We start from the raw sequence: 21,883 nt of genomic DNA, 5'->3' as shown, positions 1-21,883 counted from the left end.
GTTCCGAGTTTCTTCTTGTTTGGATAATAAAATTGCGTTTCTCATGTGTGTGAGTGTACGTTGACCTTGACTAGCCTCCCTTTAAGTGGCGAGGTACTTAGCCCTGGGTGCCCATCACGATGGTGCAGTTCCTTTCACTGTAGAAACCTAAAGAGAAGCTGGTTATAGACAGTGAACACGTTGATATGAACTTAAGAACGACCAACCTATGGCACGCATGTCATTAAGCCAACCCTTTGTCAGGATAGAGAGTCCGGAAATAAAGTGTACACCGCAACGGAGCTGCGTGGTTTGTACAAGACTTTCGGAATTCCGTCTTGCCTTTGAGTTTCTTTGTATGTATGTTGTATGATTAATGCTATTCATATTAATGTGAAGCTTTTCGCGGAGGGACACAAAAACGCCATTAATATGTCGGTCTTCCGTAGCTAAAGAACATGGCACTCCCCATCCAACTCATCAGATATATATCCCTCCATTTTCTGAAAGCTCGCGAAGATTCGTGTTAGACCATGCTGGTCCTAAAGGCGACTAAAGGAATCTGATGCTCAGTCTTACTGACCTGGTTCACAAATGTCATCGTATCCCAACTGTGTAGATCAATGCACATGTTGATCACTGGATTGTTTGGTCCAGACTCGATTGTTTACAGACCGACGCCAGATCGCTGGGATGTTGCTGAGTGAGATGTAAACAGTCACTCACTCACTGTGAAATAGACACTTCATCAACGTGAGGCGTCATGAAGCTGGTCATAACGATTCTATGAGTGAGTTTAGTTTTACGCACTTAGCAATATTCCAGCCATATGGCGGCAGCCTGTATATGATCGAGGCTAGACCAGACAATCCAGTGACCAACAACATGAGCATCGAACTGCGCAATTAGGAACCGATGACATGTGTCAACCAGGTCAGCGAGCCTGACCACCCGATCCTATTAGTCGCCTCTTACGACATGCATTGTCGCCTTTTATGGCAAGCATGGGTTGCTGAAGGCCTATTCTACCCCAGGACCTTCACGGGTCCTATGAATGCAGAGCACGAGAGAAAATAGGTATAATGCCCGTTTGAAAAGCTATGTAGTTATATCGCAGCAACAAGAACCAAGCGTCCTAACCATTGAACCTCCGCTCGTGTCAGAGGCCGGTAAGTGTACAAAGTAAAAACAGCGAAAATAATGGTTTTGGTGGGGTTTTTTTTATTATTTTTTATTTATTTATTTTGATTTGTGAAAATCGATGAAAGCAGGTGTTTGGGAAGAGCATGTCTTGCTGTACTGGCAATACACGTTACCAAAACGATAATTATTGTTTTTTCTCAAAAAGAAGACAAGTATTCACTATATAATACTGCACCAGAGTAAGTATGATTTTGTCCATACAAGTATATTCAATCCACCATACAATCCTAGATGAGACTTCATCACAGTCATGTGTCGAAATTTTAATTCATAACAACAATACTTTGTCAGCAGTAATTTCACGAGATGGGGTCGATGGGATAGCCTAGTGTTTAAAGCGTTCGCTCGTCACGAACAAAGACCCGGGTTTGTTTCCCTACATGGGTACAATGCGCGAAACCCATTTCTTCCACCCCAACCATAATATTGCTGGAATATTTACAAAAGTATCATAAAATAAAACTCAGTCACCCTTTCCCGAATTTTTCAGTCATAAGAGGGTAAGCCATTAGCGTCCATTTTGTGTAACAACATTCAATATACTTCAGTCATTTGAAGAAATTTCATTTCATCTATATATGTTGGACAGGGGTTTGAGACATATGGCTGCCCTGTGCACAGCAAGTGTCAAACAAACAGGAGTAAATGCTTCATAGCCAAGTGTAAGTATACAAAAGTCGATGCCACAATATTTTTAAAACTATTAGTGACACTAGTGATGTTGAAATTGTGATCCACTTTTGTTGAATAAGTTATTAACTGAAATTTCATGAAATGATCGAATTGTATTGATTGTTGTTACACAAAATGACGCGAAATGAAATGACTGATTTAACAATCTGACTTTACCACCGACTCTTACTTCATATACTCATATTCTCATATAAAACTATTGGCATCAAGCCAATAGAAATACATTTGTCTGTAAGATGAGACAGATCACGAAAGTCGAGTCGTACTTTTGGGGGTATGGTCTTCGGAGGCTAAACAAATCGTGATTTTTTCGATTCCAATCCTAAGTCCCTGCTCTGAATTTGTACCGTTAACTGTTACATCGTGTGCACAAATTAAAACACGTCGAATCGATGGTCTGTTATGAGTGCTCTTATCGCCATATTTTCTGAGACACCAACTGCCACGAGCGCCAGGTATCGTGTCAGTCCGACATTTACGACCTTATTCGTAACCTTGTCCGCGACCTGTTCCACTGAAAAGAGCCATCGATCTGATTACTCATGATTTGCTATCGTGCTAAGGCCCCGCCAGGGACAAAGCACCTTACTTTCATTAAGCACCTGCGGTGAATTTAATAGATCAAAGATATATCAAATATTTGATATGATTTGATTCTTGATACCAGCGCAGATTCATCGAATATTGGCATGATAATCTCTTTATTTCCATCTAATACATCTTATGGGCAAACTAATTAGATGTGTTACTTTCATTTCCTTTTACTTCCTTTAATTTCTCGTGGAAATTATTTTCTTAAATCTCTGAAAGACGATGGTATCTGACTTTGCCTTTGTGTCTGTCTGTGATTACATCTGCGTCTGTTCCAGTATCTGTATTCCCGTCTTAGCTGTGTCTGTAGTTGTTAGTGTCTGTGTCTGTTTGTGTCTGTATCTGTACTTGTGTCTGTGTCTATATCTGTGTCTGTGCATGTATCTGTATATGTTAGTGTCTGTATCTGTATGTGTGAATGCCTGTATCTGACTCTGTGTCTGTATATGTATCTGTACGTGTCTGTATCTGTGTATGACTGTGTCTGCATAAAAAAAAATATGTATATATGTCTGAGTCACTTGTATCTGCATCTGTGTCTGTGCGACGGTCGGATCCTGCTTCTGCAACTTCAGCTCCCAAACACAGCTATGACCCTATATCACATACATAAAAAATAAAATTAAAAAAGTTCTGTAAAGGTCATGGTTCACATTCATCCAATCAAATGCTTAGAATGACTGACCCTGTTACATGTACATTGTACAACTATCAGACACATATATGTGTACACCGTTTTTGTGTGCGTAATGGGCACTTTCATCGACATGTTAGAACATACAGTGAAGCAATTGATTCAGCATTCGTTTATTTTGACTAAAATAAAACATTGAAAACATTGTCAAAAAGATATATATGAACTGAAATAAAACATATACATACACCGATGCGTTATAGGTAAGATTGTCAAACTGGTTTATAACACTAGTTATGTTATCTTCGATCTTCTGTGAAAAGAGTTCTTAACGGTACATGAATAAAGACCTGAACAGTATTGTCATGAGTTAACTTGAGGACCTTGTCCTTTACACGACGCCATTTTACAACATGGTTTTGAGATTTGAGCAAGTGGCATTCACGATTCGGGGTATGAGTCACAAAATTACATACTTGGATAATTGATAACACCATGTAGCAGCTGCTTCCTCGATATCTCCAGGGTATAAGTTCCAATAAATCTTCACTATACCCTGGATGCATCTACGCCTCAGCCCGATAAATGTATTACCTCCCTTGGCTGGCTTTTTATCTAATCAGGTGTCTACGCTAGGGAGTTGAGCGAACCAATCACACCTCACTTTCGCTTTTTAAATTATCTAACCGATTATACTTGCCAACACAACCATGCAGAGGTTCTCTGTAAATGGGTGCTTCCATATGCCATTTTATAGTTTCGGATCTATCAGTTTGTATGATTTCCGAAAGTCTGAGTCGCACTGCGAACAAACCTTAGCAACTGCGACAGCTGCCTCTGTTGACACGGTTGTAACGGCGGCTCAGCTGACTGGCTACTGTGAGTCTGCGGAGGGAGGTAATAAATTTATCGGGCCGACCTGTAGATGCATGCTGGGTATAGTGGAGACTTATCGGAACGTATACCCTGGAGATATCGAGGATGGTAGCAGCCGATGTAGTTGTCGAAACCATCGCTTGTATGGCACAGCGCTATACAGTCGTGAGGTCTTGGACTTTTACCATGCCAATGGATTTTACCATGCCAATGGCACAACATACAAACACAATTCTTTGGGATCTGTAGATCGCATGGAAGTCCCACGCCAAGCAGTACACTGTACACAGCGAGAATCTGTTGTGTAGCCCGCGGCGATCGAGAACACGGTGCCACGTCAAACAGTACGCTGTAGTGAGAGTCTGTTGCGTAGCCAGAGGCGATCGAGAACACAGTGCCTCGCCAAGCAGTAGACTGTAGCGAGCGCCAGTTGTGTAGTCTGTGGCGATCGTGGACACAGTACCACGCCGAGCAGTACGCTGTAGCGAGAGTATGTACGTTATACAGATTTAAACCTTGTAACATTGTGGCCTGATGACAATGTCCATCATAGCAGTAGCTTAATGATGCAACCCAAATCTACATTGAAATGTCGAACTAGTGAATTATTTAGTGGGATAGTAACTGTTAGACTAAGCTAGCCTGACGGGCTTGCAAAATTTGGAAACTACATGTATTTCGAACACTGAGTATGGCCTCAAGCCCACTACGTGGAGATGGTCTGTGACACTCCGGAGCATGTGAAGCGATACCACACTGACGCATGTATAGGGCGCTACTTCCGGCATTAAACTGGTTCCCGGTTCCCTTAGCGCACCAACTTACGATATACGAGAGGGGACCCAGCTTACTTCCGGTAACAGCCTTCCGGTGACAAGCGTATATTCAACATTCAGTCATATAACTAAACTAGACAGGACCAAGCGTGCAACCATGTTTGGCTGTCATGGATAATTTGTGGATGGTTACATCGGAAATTAGTTATTCCTGCAACGATGGTCTTCCTTACTGTCAAGTGTCAACCATTAGACCATTCCAAAAGGTATGAAGCGTTGTGGTCTCCAGAAGTACTAAGGTCTCGCTAAGGACTTACGAGCCCCTTTTCTGGTCGTGGTCATCACCTTTACTTGACCTTATAATATACTGAACAGCATTTCTATCAGGGTTTTAAATAGAAGACATTAACACGAACGCTTGATTTTAATGAAAATTCATGTTTTCCAAAATTGCGTTTCTGTTTTTGTTCAGTAGATGTTGCTGCCATTATAGTTTCATCGTTCTGGCGGACGACACATAAACATGGCAAGAATCTCTGTTCGCACCTGCTTGCTCATTACTCCATACACGATTGGGTTGGTCACGCTTCCTAGAAGAAATATATACCTAAACGCCAGGTTCTCCAACGACGCAAAGACGTCAACCCAGAAAGGCACCCACACTAACACGTAGATGAGTGTGCACACAAACAGCATCGTTCCTGCTTTGCTGCTTTTCCGTTGTTTCGGATGATGCTTAACGGTCTGTGACAAGTGTTTCCTGGATTGGATAGAGTAAATAGGCATCACCTGTAGGTGTCTGGATTTACCGATGTCCACTTCCGGTGCTGCGTTGGAACTGGTTCCTTCTAATGCCTGGCTCCATCTTTTCACCTTCGTACTGATAACAGATGTCGTGTTGGAATGTTCACTCAAGTCAGTCATCCGCACAGGACCCACCCGGTTCTGGAGCCAATGGGATCGATTTAGGACAACCCGAAAAACAAGGGGATATATGACCAGATATATCACCAGCCCCACCACAAATGAGAAAAGTAATATACCTTGATAGACCAAAGATCCTACATTACCGAGTGTGTCTTTTGTGAAGTGACAATATTCCATGCTTTCCACAGCGTCGGGGCATCCTGTTCCTTGATTAGTAGCGACGCCACTTCCGGTTACACTTTCTGTACTTCCGGTTTCAGGTATGCATGCTTCCTTATAGACTTTAAATATAGTTACAGCCGGAAAGGCAAGAACAATGCTGATAATGAAGGACACGATAACAATAACCCGAAGACGCCCATAGTTCAAGCGCTTCAATGGTTTACATACGGCGAAATACCTTTCAATAGCAATTGATATCAAAATCATATTAGAATACAACACCAAAACATGGCGGATCATCTCCACCAAGCGGCAAACGAAGTCGACCCGGATAAGATGCATCTCGAACACAATAGTATACGGTATGATGACTGCACATACTATAAGGTCCACAACACTCAATATCTTGATAAATAATGTGTGTGTCAGCTTGACGCGCTCCCTGAAGTACACTATGCTGATCAGTGCGTTTCCAATAGTGCCAACCACTGCATACAGACTGAGAGTCACGATGAACGGGAGAAAACTTGTTAGTTCTGTCGGCATTTTCAAACATTGGTGCTGCTCTCTCTTCAGACAACTCTAGGCCAACACTCCTCGCTATCTAGACTGTCAAGAACATCACATGAACAGGTAATTGTGGCACTCGTGTTTCTAACACTAGTGGATTAGCGAGAGGGGGTCTTTTTTTGTATGTATATCGAAATATGGGCCTGTCTGATGAGACATTCACGCTCTGACGAGTTACTCTACACCCTTCATCCTGTATTTACTAACAGTTTTTTTCAGTTAAAACAGCTTCAGGTTGTTCCACAACTTCTTACACACGAACGTCATTGGGATAAGGAAAGTGTCACTTCTGAAACGTTTTTACTCATTCACTTGAAGAGACACTGCGGCAAGACCACACACAACACTCAGCGTTCACACTGTATTTCCCAGTAGCTTCTTCCATGAAGACACCCAAACGATGTTCAGGTTGTCCTGTATTTTTTTACATACAGCGTCACTCCTCTGAACAGTGAATGATGCAGATACGTTTGCCCCATTCACTGGTACGGTGCCACAGATGGCAAGTTGTTCACGAATTGTTGATGATAATCACAGACAATCCTCTTCAGTATTACATCATTATTTTGTATTGACAGTTGTATCGTCTTCACTCTGGAACAAAAATGCAAGATACACATGTAAGGTTCACGGCTGATTGCATTTGGGTACAATATGAATCATGTCTTTCCCAAGACCAGAGGCTCCTTTCACGAAGCAACCTTTACTAAAGTTAACCTTAACTAACATTCAATATTAAACTCAAATGTATGTTGTTTGGGCTCTCTTTCTACTTCAAAAATGCAGTTGACGTGAAGATTCAACTATTTCAAGTTGTCAAACTCAGTTTAAAATATGAGTAAAAGCGTAAGTTTGCTCCGAGATATCGAGGCCAGGATACAAGAAAAAATTAAAAATAGGTATTGAGCATAACCGACCCTCGACTCCAGAGAAAGGTGTTACCCTGTGCTGCCAGTTAGGGACAACTGAAATAAATTTCATTATCAGTTTACTGGGCTAATAAGACTTTCCTTTGCTAAGGGAGAAAGCATATATCTCAATATGTACGACCTGACATTAAGGACATTTTAATTGGTCATATATCAAATGAGCAGCTGTTCGATTAGGAACATGTGTTTTTTGATGGACGAACCAACATGACCTTCTCAGGCAAATATTATTGTAACGTGAGGCGTTAAACGATAAAACTCACATTCGGTCCCTCATATCCGAAGTGCAGTCAATATCATTCGGTCTTCGTTTCAATCTGTTTCCGTAGCTTTTAAGAGATGTTTATGTTCACTGGATCACAAATACTAAATCAGCAAAAGTTAGTCTGCTCGGATATTGTGTTAGTGACGGCTTCAAAGGGTATGGCAAAGGTTTTATCACAAACCACCAGTTTATTATAAACATTAATTTATTTCTGGCAACAATTCAATAAATGATAATAAATGACGTCACTGAGGTTTCCGACAAGAGTACAGCAGAAATTGAGGATGTTGCGAACGAAGTGGGTGAGGTAATACGCCGCTTTCAACAATATTCCAGCAATATCACGGTTGGGACGCTAGAAATGGACTTCACATTGTACCCATGAGGGGATTCGAATTCGGATCTTTGGAGTGATGAGCGAACGCTTCCACCACTACGCTATCCGATCGCGTATGAAAGTATGACGTCAGTTGGTTAACATAAGCCCACCACCCAAAGCTCAGCACGGTTTCAGCCAGATATCAAGTCAAATCAATCAGTTTGAGACCAAATTCTGTCGCAACAGCTATTAAAATTATCCATCGATACTAAATTTCGCCTTCAGCTTCGCATTTTGGCTTGCCAATAGAGTGGACGACACACACTCATCAATGCTTAATTTCACCTTAACCTTTACAACACCGTGTGCGAAGTCCTTAAGCACGACAAGGTATCATTACAGAAAACCGTGTCATATAACTGTCAACCAGTGGAATATGCCAGACCGGGGAACTAGCTCATAATATCAAATCGCACAATACGTTGACGAAGACGAAGGCATAATTGAGTTCAAACTTCTTTGGTTGCTAACACAAGATATGACCAACAAGCATACATGAATGAGGTGAGCGGAGTTCGAGCTCAAACCAACACAGACAGTTCGGGCTGTTTGACAGTATATATGTGAACATTTACACAGTTTTTGACAACAATGGACAGATAGAGAAACGTTTAATCACTGCATTGTACACTTAATGTGATGGACACGTGAGGGTCCGGGGTAGAACTCTCTCAAACGTTGACCGGGTCCCCAGTGCCACCAACGCCCAATAGAGCTGCTGCACCACTCAGCACCTCTGCTGGCAATTGGTGAAATATTTACAAACACTTGTAGACACCACATGGATATGGTTCAATTATTTTTCAGATAGAAAAATCACAAAATATTACATTTAGAAATACCTTTATTGAGGTATCTTTAACTAGTTCATAGTAATGGTCCGAAAGCGAAGTGTGAAAGGTAACGGACATTACTCAATCCTCTATCCCTCTTCCACATCGTGGCAATGGATAATAGGAACACGATAATAGATCGCTTAAGTTCTTTGAGTCTTTGTTGAATTATAGCACAGCATTGTCAACAGGATTGTTCTTCACTGATGTGATCCTGTTCATTGTGAGGCTCGGGTATGTTGTGAATGTTGTCATCATCGTCACCATCAATATCAGAATCGTATGGAAGGGGGTTACCAAACTAAACAGCCATGTTTAGACCGAGCCTGCACTGATGATAGAGTACCAACGTTTCGACGGGTATCTCAGCTCAGAGTGGAGGCACTTTTATGACACCCAAACATCTCTCTATACAGTTTCTCCTTGAGGCGTGGGAGAAATTGTATTGCTCTTCTTGTCTCGTCTGCGGATTCCTCGCAGGTGTCATGAGCCATGTGCGGAGGGGTTAGGCACTGTCACCGAGAATGATTCTCTCTATTGGCCTGTTTTCAAAGTCAGCGTACATGAGACTTTCGGTCAAAATACATGCATCATGGACGGATCCCGGCCACTTAACTACACAGTTCAACACTTTCAACTTTAAGTCGCACACTTCATGTACATTAATCGAATGATACCCTTTACGATTGATGTAGTTATATTCTTGTTCTCTAGGAGCTTGGATTCTTAAACGAGTTCCATCAAAACAACCAACCACTCCCGGAAAACCGGCAAGATTAAAGAAACTGTCTTTAATGCGTGTTAATTCATTGGCATCTGTGAAAAATACTCAATTGTTCATCTTACGTTGAAGTGATAGGGACACCGTCCTAACAACTCTACTCACGGTCGACTGGTGCGCACATTCGTTCTGAAATGAACCTGTAGCGTAGAAGCTCAAGGCAACGAGCACTTGCAACTCGGGTGATGGAATAAGTCTGTGGTAAGCACCATGGCATCCTTATGGAATCCTAGAAGGGACATTGTCGCGTTGTCGCATTGTCGCGTTGTCGCCCTCTCAAAAACAAGCAAAATGAGGCAAAAATTAACCAAAGCGCGACAATGCGACAATGCGACAACGCGACATTTCGCCTGTTTGTCGCATTGTCGCGTTTCGAATAACATTTTTTCTGTTCCTCCAAAGTGCGACACGCGACATAGCGACACTTTTCAAGGTCAAAATATGTCGCGTTGTCGCCCTATCTAAGATATGTAAGAATTCACTAAAACGCCACACGCGACAGTGCGACAACGCGACATTTCATCAAAATGTCGCGTTGTCGCTGTGTCGCGTGTCGCGTGTCGCGCTTTATTAACATATTGACCATAGTATGCATTTAACAAATTGACTGAAACGCAACACGCAACACGCGACAATGCGACAAAATGTATGTCGCATTGTCGCGTTGTCGCCCTTTTTGTTACCGGTGCGCATGTGTAGAAAGTCAATTAATCTACGCATGCGCGGAAAATGTTATACTCTATTCCAGACTTTACTGGTCTTTCGTTACCTCCAATGGTATTTAAAATGAAGTAGTGCTCGAAATGGCAATGTTATTGTTTTACATATTGCAAATGGATTTAGCCAGTCAAGTGTGTTCTAGCAGCAAAACGAATTAGTAGCGCAACTATTCATTGTAATCACGGCCCCCTGTCATTCAAGGCGGGTCAATTTGCTGTTCAGAGTTAGTCTCTTAGTCACACCAGATAGTTATTATCATACGTTCGAATACCAGCACCATACGCATCAATCACTTTGGATATTTCGATGACAGGTTGTGATTACAGGTTGTGAAAAACTAAAATATTGTTAAAATTAAAGCCACATCGGCATATTCATCAGGTCATGTCCTCGAATGGGTCACTATGTTCCACAATGTGGCTCCTGACAGTTTCGTGGTACAGTCCTGTCCGACGCTGATGAATTTGTCTGAGATCTGCCCCTGTTCAGCCAGCAGTGGATGGTGTAACGCAGTGGAAATTAAACTAAAATATAAATTTCGACTTACCTTTCAAACCAAATCTTTTAACTAACTAAACATGAACTCCCCTTTAAACAACTAAACGTGAAATCCCCTTGTAATCAACTAAAAGTGAAATTCCCTTGTAATGTAATGAAATGTAAAATATATGCAATGAAAATTAAACTAAATATGCAAACCTGTCTATTTAGTTAATCCTACTCTATCTATCTATCTCTCTAAATCTTATTCCTATTTCTATTTTACTGTTTTGTGTCACAAACTACTGGAGAGCTACTCGTCTATTCTGTCTCCAGCGCTCAACACTCAAGATCTGCCACATGTTCAAGATGCCCAGATGAACGGTGCACAAAATCCCGTGCAGCACGAAAAAGTCAATGACATGCTCCGAAACGGCTGCGTTTATGCCATCAAACCACAACGCCCGTGAACACAATCACAAACCCTTCAGGACATGCCCCCTTCCATGATAGACTCCTGTCTATCATCATCTATCAACAGCAATGCAATCTCAAACCAACGAAATAAATGCTAAAATATTCAACCTATTTACAACAAACACTGTTCTAAACTTGAACATTCTACTTTATTTACACTGGCAACTTGTTCTTTCTGGTCCAATTGCTATATTCCAGAGGACAAACCTTAGTCACTGGCCTAGTGAACCTCGATTGTCCAACTTGTACTTCAACCACCCTGATGTGGCCATCCTTTCCTGGGTATGTTTTTACTACCCTTCCCAGAGGCCAAGTTCCTCGTGGGTTATCTTGTGACACGAGAATAACAACATCATCAACTTTGAAATCTCTTGAGGGTGTGACCCACTTTTTTCTTTCAAAGTTGGAAGCCACTCTCTCATCCATCTCCTCCATACATGCCTGATGAGTTCCTGTATCCGTCGCCAACGCTTTTGAGGGGCATAAGAAGTGGAGTCTATTTCTGGAGCAAAGTCTCCCCCTAGTTGTCCATGAAGAAAATGGTTTGGAGTAAGAGGAACATCATCTTGAACGTGTGCACTCTGATATGTGAGTGGTCTAGAATTTAATAGAGCTTCAACACCCGTAAAGGCTGTCATCAATTCTTCATCAGTGACATCACTTGACCCAAGTATCACATAAATCGCACGCTTAGCTGACGTGATCATGGATTAAAAAATTACTCCAAAGTGAGGAGCATTTGGCGGATTAAACCTCCAAACTATGCCTCTGTTTGACAACTTTGATTTCATGGTGTCTGAATCTAAAGATTTCACCAACTGTTTAAGCTCTTTTACGGCTCCAACGAAATTTGTGCCGTTGTCAGATACCATCTCCTTGGGCCATCCTCGTCTATGTGCCATACGGAAAAGAGCATTTAAGAATGAATTTGTGTCTAGTCCGTGACACAAATACCTCTTATGACGGCTTTTTCCTCGGCCCTGTACCGTAAGAAACGGACCAGCAAAGTCCACTCCAGTTTGAACAAATGCTCTCATTGAACTTACTACTCTACTTTTTGGAAGACTTCCCATGAGCTGTTCTACTGGTTTTGCCTTTTGTTTTTTGCACCAAGCACATTCATTTTCCCATTCACGGATCTCCTCTCTTGAGGATACAATCCAGAACTTTGACGACAATGAGGCCAGTGTGGTGTTGGTTCCCATATGAAGACACTTTTCATGGTGGTGTTTCACTATGAGTTTCGTCACCCAGCTTTTCCTGGGAATGATTATTGGAAACCTAGCCTCCCAAGAGAGCACATCTGCAAATCTCAATCTGCCATTTAACCTCATCACTCCCGTTTCATCCAGAAAAGGCTGCAATCCAATGAGTTTACTCTTGGATGCTACTCTCTTGCTCTGTTTCAGTGCCATATACTCAGTTGGAAATGCTTCCTTTTGTTCATTTGCTATTATTTTTCTTTCAGCCTCCTCAAGTTCTTCTGGAACAAGACTGTTTTTCTGTCTGACATTTTTTGCTGTCTGACATTTTTTGCTGTCCGACAGTTGTTTAGAAACCTGTAGACCCATGCAAAGATCCTACAAAGTCTATTCCAGTCAGAAAACCTACATGGATCTAAACGCCATGGCGTATCATCATGTTGAACATTCATAGTGACTTTGAAGTTTGATCTAGTTTTCTTTTCCAGATCTACCTTCTCGAAATCATTTTTCTGCTCTGGCCATTGACTTTCATCGTGTGCTAAGAACTCAGGACCATGGTGCCATGCTGTTGTGCCCAGAGTTTCAGGTTTACTTCCTTTGGTAAGTATGTCAGCTGCATTCAGCTTTGTTGGTACGTGCATCCACTGACAAGGTTTTGTCATCTCCTGAATGTAACCCACACGATTAGCCACAAATGGCTTAAAACTTCTGCTGTGGTTCTTAATCCACCATAAAACATTCATGCTATCAGACCACAGCTTTGCATCATGAACTGACATTTCCAGACCTTTTGCAACAATCAGAAGGAGTTTCACTCCAAGAACAGCAGCCATTAATTCAAGCCGTGGAACACTTACAGCTTTAATTGGAGCAACATGGCTTTTTGAAGCAACAAGCTGACTAACTATTCTCTCTCCATGACCACTCACCAAGTATATCACAGCACCAAAAGCATCTTGCGATGCATCAACAAACACATGCAGATATGGAATGGCAATCTCTGAGCTAAATTCTATCCACCTTGGAAAACGTAATGACTTCAAATCTGCCAGTTCCAACAAACACATGCAGATATGGAATGGCAATCTCTGAGCTAAATTCTATCCACCTTGGAAAACGTAATGACTTCAAATCTGCCAGTTCCATATACCACTGTAAGACCTTTTCCTCTAAGTCAGGACTCATCTTGTCATCCCATCCTACACCAGACAGCCACACCTGTTGCAAAATAATCATTGCCCTAATTGTAAATGGAGCTAGAAGCCCTAGAGGGTCAAATATCTTTGCAATTTCTCTCAAGAAAGCTCTTTTTGACACATTGAAGTGGCCATTAGTAACTTTGTAGCAGAACTGAAATTTATCATTTTCTGCATTCCAAAGTAATCCTAGAGCTTTCACAGATGGCAGCTCGGACATCTGAATATTAATTTCAGATAGTCTGTCTGCAACTGGAATGCATTCAAGCACCTTCACGGAATTGGAGACCCACTTCCTGGCTTGCATACCAGCTGTTGTCCACAGTTCATTTATTTGTTCATAAAGCTGTAGTGCTTTGTCTTCTGTCTCCACAGAATCCATTGTGTCATCCATGTATGTTGATTTCGCTACTGTTTCTGCTGCTAAAGGAAGATGACTCTCACATGACTTAGCATGTTCCTGTGTAACATACTGTGCAAGAAAGGGCGAACAATTCATTCCAAAGACTACCCGTGAAAATTCATACACATCTGGTTCTTTCTCCGTATTCATTGACCTCCAAAGAAATTTGAAGAAAGGCTGATCATGTTTAGGAATCTGAGTTTGTAAGTACATTTCTGCAATGTCGCATATGATTGCAATAGGATGTTTTCTAAATCTTAGAAGTATTTCAACCAAATTGTTCTGCAGCTTTGGTCCTTGTTGCACAACATCATTTAAGGACACGCTGTCACATTTCGCTGAGGCATCAAAAACCATCCTAACCTTAGTTGTATTTCTTTCCGGCCGGACAACAGGAAAGTGTGGTAAGTACCAGGATTTTTTTGTTTTAATTTCTTTTTCAGGTACTTTTCTTATGTATCCCTTTTTCTCATGCTGTGTTATCACATCCTCATATGCTGTTTGAATTGTCACATCCTTTGTTAACTTTTTCTCAATTTGTTTCAGGCGATTGAAAGCAATATCATAATTACTTTCAGGAAGTTTTGAACCTTCCATGGAACACCAACTGTGTACCTCTGTGAATCATGGGTAAGTGATTCTTTTACAGCATTCACAGCCATTTCCTCATCTCTTGTCAGCACAGGTTTGTATACCGAAATGGATTCAACCTCCCAGAACCTATCTACCAATGCCTCAAGTTCTTTATCATCACTTGTTGTTTTACCACCATGAATAAAGAATGAATCTGTGAATTGTCTGTTATCTGTCCCTGGGTCATGCACTTTACCAATGCACGTCCAACCCAATGGTGTTAACCTTGCTATTGGTTCACCAGGCTGACCGCAAACATCTGTTTGAGAACAATGGAGTTCCAAATAGTCCATGCCGATCAATATGTCCACAATTGGTTTGGAACTCAATTTTGGAAACTCAATGTCATGTAAGTGTTTCCAATCACGTGCATGTTTTTGCCAGTCAATAACCTTCATCATTCCTGTGACCTTTGTTGTAGTTAGCGCAGATATGTCCACCGATATTTATGTCCACCGAACCATCAACACTTTCTAAACCTACTTCAACAGTCATGCTATTAAAGGTTTCCTGCTTGCTGTTCAGAACATTAACAGATACTGTCTGTCTTTGACCATGTACCCCTAACTCTGATACTACGTCTTCATTAATGTATGTCTGAGTGCTAGCATCATCAAGAAGAGCATTAACCTTTATTCTTCGCGAGCCATTCTTTAGAATAACTGGAACTGTTCTGAGGGAAGATACATAATATCCATTTGTTGTTGATGACATTATGGTTGTTTGTTTATTTTCTGTTTTACAATTTTCAGAGTTGTTGCTACTGTTTCCATAGTTCCTTGTCTGTGATTTTACCCAGTTACTGTCATGTAGTAATCTATTATGTGTCGACCGACATCCTTCAATACCACATGGGATGTTTGTGCGACATAATTTCCCAACATGACGCGTACCTAAACACCGAAAGCACAGTTTCAGTTCTTTAGCTTTAGTCCATCGGTTTTGGATATCTAACTCTCCGAAACGTTTACAAATTCCTATTTGATGACCCTTCTCATGACAGAAGTTACAGAACTGTACCTGTGGCCTGCCAAAGAATGACCCTGACTTTTGACTGTACCTATGTTCCTTCTCTTTAGGCTTTTCAGTGATGCCTAGTTTTACCTCAGATGCAACTGTTTGAAATTCAGATTCTTTAAGCACCCATTCTCTTAAACATTCCACGGATTCCTGACGTTGGATTTCAAACAACCATCTTTGATAATTTGTTATCATTGATCCTGTCATTTTTCGCATCAGCTGTGAATACAGACAACCGTCACCCAGTTCTTCTATTTTATCAGCTTCTCTGAGACTGACAACAGTGATGTCTAAAAGGTCTGCGAAGTTCTCTAGATCTTTGGCGTTACCTGGACGAATTGGTCTGAAGTTATAAACTTCTTCCATTTTCAAAGCGATTTGCCTTCTCTTACCTCCATATTTTCTCTCCAGTCGTTCTAAAGCTACATCATAAGCTGCTGCAGTGTGCCCTAACCTTGAAATGACCTCAGAAGCCTCTCCAGCTAGGTATTGTTTTAGCTGTAACAACTTGTATTCATTAGTAGCATTGGCTTTGTCCACACATGCAATGAAGGCAGCCTTCCAGCTTTCATATTCTTTGATGTTGCCATGAAACACAGGAATTGAAACGCGTTTGAGTTTAGTCCGCATATCATCACCTATTCTGTCATCTTGTGATGCTGTATTAATTCCCTTCCAAGCATCATCTCTCTGATCTACATATGGAACACCTTGTTTATTAGATTCATTAACACCTGTAGCTTCATGTGTAACAGTGATGTGTTTCTTTGTGTCATTTGTGCGAAACAGTCTTGACATCCCTGATTTTAAACTAGTAGATGAACTTTCATCTGACCTGCCGCTCAAATGAATTCTTGCGGTTTGTATAGTCTCATCACTAACTTCCAGTACATCATCTATTTCTTTACTGGTTTTCTTGATCACAATCATTACCTTGGTCGTATGCCTTGGAGAGTTCATACAATAAGCTAACAACCTTATCCTGCACTGAACTCACCTTATCTATCTCATCCCTAACTGCTTTCTTTGTGGGAAGATGCTCTCCATCAATTAAACTCAGCACCGTGTTCTGAGCTTTTGTCAGTGCAGACTTAGCTGCTGTCTTTTGTTTTTTAAGCTGGGCAATTCTTAACTCCAGCTTGTTAACATCACAAGTAACCTTTACAAACTTCTTCACTTTATCTTCTGATTTGTCTATATCAGACATGTTTGTTGATTTATCAACCAATGTAATGAAACAACTACCCAAATAAAAGCATGTGTCTATGAAACCTATAAAAAAAACTATTACTATCCCTAAGTGTAGCTAGTGCAGAGTCAGAGCAACCACGCTCTGCTACCAATGTAACGCAGTGGAAATTAAACTAAAATATAAATTTCGACTTACCTTTCAAACCAAATCTTTTAACTAACTAAACATGAACTCCCCTTGTAATCAACTAAAAGTGAAATTCCCTTGTAATGTAATGAAATGTAAAATATATGCAATGAAAATTAAACTAAATATGCAAACCTGTCTATTTAGTTAATCCTACTCTATCTATCTATCTCTCTAAATCTTATTCCTATTTCTATTTTACTGTTTTGTGTCACAAACTACTGGAGAGCTACTCGTCTATTCTGTCTCCAGCGCTCAACACTCAAAATCTGCCACATGTTCAAGATGCCCAGATGAACGGTGCACAAAATCCCGTGCAGCACGAAAAAGTCAATGACATGCTCCGAAACGGCTGCGTTTATGCCATCAAACCACAACGCCCGTGAACACAATCACAAACCCTTCAGAACAGATGGATACCAAGTAGAATTAAATATCACTTAACCATCCGTCACCTCACTGACAGTTTAGGTCGACTTTGAACGTCATAGTGGGAAAACGCCTTACGAATGGGCTGTTAGCAGTAATATATTAGAAACAATGACATCACTTGGTAGAGTTGCGTACACTTGTAGTGCCAGAAACCAGCTTTCCCTCCCTCACTCCTCTCGCCGCTCCACTCCACTCACCCAAGGTTTATTGGTATAAATAGCACGGTATTTGGTTTACAATGATGTATTTTGATGCCCGTTTTCATTTCTGTTTGAATCCTATATTATTAATCCTGCACATAGCCTGATTCACAATATGCCTCATAATTTTTTCATACGGATACTAGATCCAGCGATACACATGTACTTGTATCGTTTCAAACCTACGGCTGCTATATCAAAAAGAAATCAGCAAAAGGGTCAGTCTGAATAGAACCATTCCGTTAAGCAACGACACTCAACCCCTCTGGACTTTACGACTAGATGTACGTTCATTTATCATTGTTCTGATGTCGATCCCTGGCTATCTGAACCCTTTAAAATATCGAAAAATAATCATGCTTGTCATAGTTGTTTTTTTACATTCCGCCGTAACTAATAAAATTTTGATGAAATGTATTCACGCATTACCGCGCGTCGCGTTTTGTTAAAATATTCACTACAGTATGTATTATACGATATTTACTAAAACGCGACACGCGACAATGCGACAACGCGACATTTTCACGAAATGTCGCATTGTCGCACGTCGCGTTTTGTTAAAATATCGACTGCAGTATGTCTTATAAGATATTTACTAAAACGCGACACGCGACAATGCGACAACGCGACATTTTGATGAAATGTCGCATTGTCGCGCGTCGCGTTTTGTTAAAATATCGACTGCAGCATGTATTATAAGATATTTACTAAAACGCGACACGCGACAACGCGACAACGCGACATTTTGATGAAATGTCGCATTGTCGCTCGTCGCGTTTTATTAGTTACGGCGGAATCCAAAAACTATCACAAGCATGATCATTTTTATATGCTTTTTAAGAGCTGAGATACCCGTGATTCGAACTCAGAACAATGATAAATGAACATCCATGTTGCCGTGTAGTGTGTGGGTTAAGGGTGCGTGGTTAATGGCGCATTCAAACTGTCCATTTTGCTGAAGAATATTATGATTCAGTAGGTGCATGTTTGAAAGTAGTACATAAGTATCACTTGATCAAGTATCCATATGAGAAAAGTATGAGACATATTGTGAATTATCTCATGTGCAGGGTTAATAAGACATGATTCAAATAGAACTAAAAACAGACATGACAACACATTATTGTATTGAAATACCTGGCTAATTTGCGAAGCTTAACAAACCTTGAGAGAGTGCAGCGGTGGAGGAGTGAGGAGTGGTGTGGAGCGAAGCGGAGAGGAGTGGGCTAGGGTGGAGTGGAGTAGAACGGGGCGCCGGAGGAGTGAAGAAGGAGGAGGGGAGAGGAGAGGTGTGGTGTGGAATAGAGTGGAGCTTCGCAGAGTAGGAGGAGTGAGGGAGGGAGAGTTGGTTTCTGGCACTTCAAGGGTACGCAACACTACCAAGCTATTTCATAGTTTCTAATAAACCATTCCTCCAAAAGAAACGCATAGGCGATTTGTATTTTCACAACTCTTCTGTTGCCAGGCGTCTGAATGTTAGTCTGAGCAAGATATAATGATTTGCAACTCGTTGCAGCCAAACAGATATAAGAAATCACCGCCCCCTTTCAGGCAGACCTAGCGTTACCACTGCAGCTCAAATAGGTACATGCGGGTACTACAGTTGCGTGATGGTACTCCCACGGGTGAGAGCACAACAGCCAGGGCACCCGGGCCTCAGAGGATGTCAGGTCAAACTGTACGGAACAGGCTGAAAGAGATTCGTTTGAGAACCAGAAAACCCGACGTCAGGGTCGTGCTACGTCGTCATCAACGTCTTCTCTGTCTAGAAGTATATTATATGTTTTGTAGACATTACCTTCTTCTAAAGCACATGCACTCATTACTGATGTAAAATTCATGCACTAAAGTCTATTTATGGACGAGTTATACACGTTTGAAACTTTTCTCAACAGATTTCTCGTCTATGCGTTTATTTCTTGGGATAGTATGTCACAATGATACCAGTCCATTTGTACGGCGTTTTCCCATGATCACGTTCAAAGCCGACCTAAACTGTCTTTGAGGTGTCGGGTGGTTACGAGATATCTCATTCTACTTGGTATCCATCCACTGCTGGTTGAACAGAGGCAGATGTCGAACAAATTCATCAGCGTCGGACAGGACTGTACCATGAAACCGTGTCAGGAGCCACATTATGGAACACAGTGACCCATTCGAGGACATGACCTGATGAATATGCCGATGTGGCTTTAATTTTAACAATATTTCAGTTTCTCACAACCTGTCATGTGGATATCGGCGAAATGTCCAAAGTGATTAATGTGTATGGTGCTGGGATTCGAACTTATGATAATAGCTATCTGGTGTGACAAAGAGACATTAATCTGCACTGCAAATTGCCCCGCCTTGAATGACAAGGCAAACGAGTGCCCTGATTACAATGAAAAGTATGAAATATTTGTCTTGCTGCTAAAACACACTTCATTCACTAAATACATTTATATATAAAATAATTTTCAAACCAACAATGAAGATTTGCATTAAGTTCAAGAAAAGCAGTCCAACTGCCGTTTCAAGCACTACTTCATTTTAAAAACCATTGGAAGTAGCAAAAGGACCATTGAAGTGTGAAATAGAGTTTAACTTTTCCTGCGCATGCGTACTATAATTTACTTTCTACGCATGCGCATAGGTAATCGGAAAGGACGACAACGCGACAACGCGACAATGCGACATTTCAATATGTCGCATTGTCGCGTGTCGCGTTTTAGTAAATGTTTAGGGATTTTTTTACACATCGTAGATAGGGCGACAATGCGACAACGCGACATATTTTGACCTTGAAAAGTGTCGCTATGTCGCGTGTCGCACTTTGGAGGAACAGAGAAAATATTATTCGAAACGCGACACGCGACATCGCGACAATGCGACAAACAGGCGAAATGTCGCGTTGTCGCATTGTCGCATTGTCGCGCTTTGGTTAATTTTTGCCTCATTTTGCTTGTTTTTGAGAGGGCGACAACGCGACAATGCGACAACGCGACAATGTCCCTTCTCGGATTCCATACATCCTCGATATCTCCAGGGTATACGTTCCGATAAGTCTGCCGATAAGTATACCCTGGAGATATCGAGGATGGCACCATGGTTGATGTCATCTCTGAGTGAATGAACAATCCTGAATATGTCGATTCTCCGAAACCTGAATCGACTATGAAGATCGAGATCGTCAAAAAATTCCAACGGGTTCGTTCTGTCTCTGAATATGAATGTTTCTGTTCAAGTGCTACGATAGACTACGGCCGCCATTGATCCGACCTACCTAGATTCTTGTCAGTCATGGATAGCCGGTATTTATATAAAATATTTTAAAATGAGACTGTGCTCAAAAAGATTGTTTTAAAATGTGAATTTACGAATTTAGAAGCCTTTGATTCGATACAGAGTTGATGTTTTCGATTTCATTTGTTTATTATTAGCTAAATTTGTAGTAAAGAGAAATTTAACTTGTATTTTCTTTCAGGAAGTATTACCATAACATAATCGTTAACTGCATTAGCCGTAATGTCAGGAAAGGCTGATATGACGTAATATTCACAACATTTTGTAAATTTGATGCTATGGTCGCTAATTTTAAGCCATGTGCATAAATACGGTTTGCTACGGTGTCTGTTACCGGTTGCTAATGGTTACAACATTGAAATCAATGCATTAACAATAATTGCAGTTTGTAAAACTCCATTTCAGAGCTGATGTAACCTCAAAATAGCAAGAAGATGAGATATAATTATTGGTTTTATGTCATGAGGAGTTTTTCACAATTATTGAATATAAATATATTCAAACTTGGCTCAGCCAAGTTGAAACTTGACGAAGGTGGATCATAATTTTCCATTGAGGAATCTCCCAAATCAACCCGTCAAGTTTTTTATACCGACCGTGTGACATTCTGCATCCTGTTTACCAATGAGCAATGACATCTTGACTGTATCGCATATTCGTTGTAGTTTGGCGTGAAAATCATTTGATAACATCCATACATGAATAAATGGAAGGCGATGTTTTCTGTTTGGAATGTTTCTTTGATGAACATATGATAGAAACTTGTCCATACTGAATATCTACCAACCTTCTCTCAAACAATCTATAATTGGTGATAATAACTGAATGATTTCGGCCATATTATTTTCGATACCTT

This window comes from Haliotis asinina, chromosome 2 (genome assembly GCF_037392515.1).
Source record: "Haliotis asinina isolate JCU_RB_2024 chromosome 2, JCU_Hal_asi_v2, whole genome shotgun sequence".
Taxonomy (NCBI): Eukaryota; Metazoa; Mollusca; class Gastropoda; order Lepetellida; family Haliotidae; genus Haliotis; species Haliotis asinina.
This window is presented reverse-complemented; position numbering follows the sequence as displayed.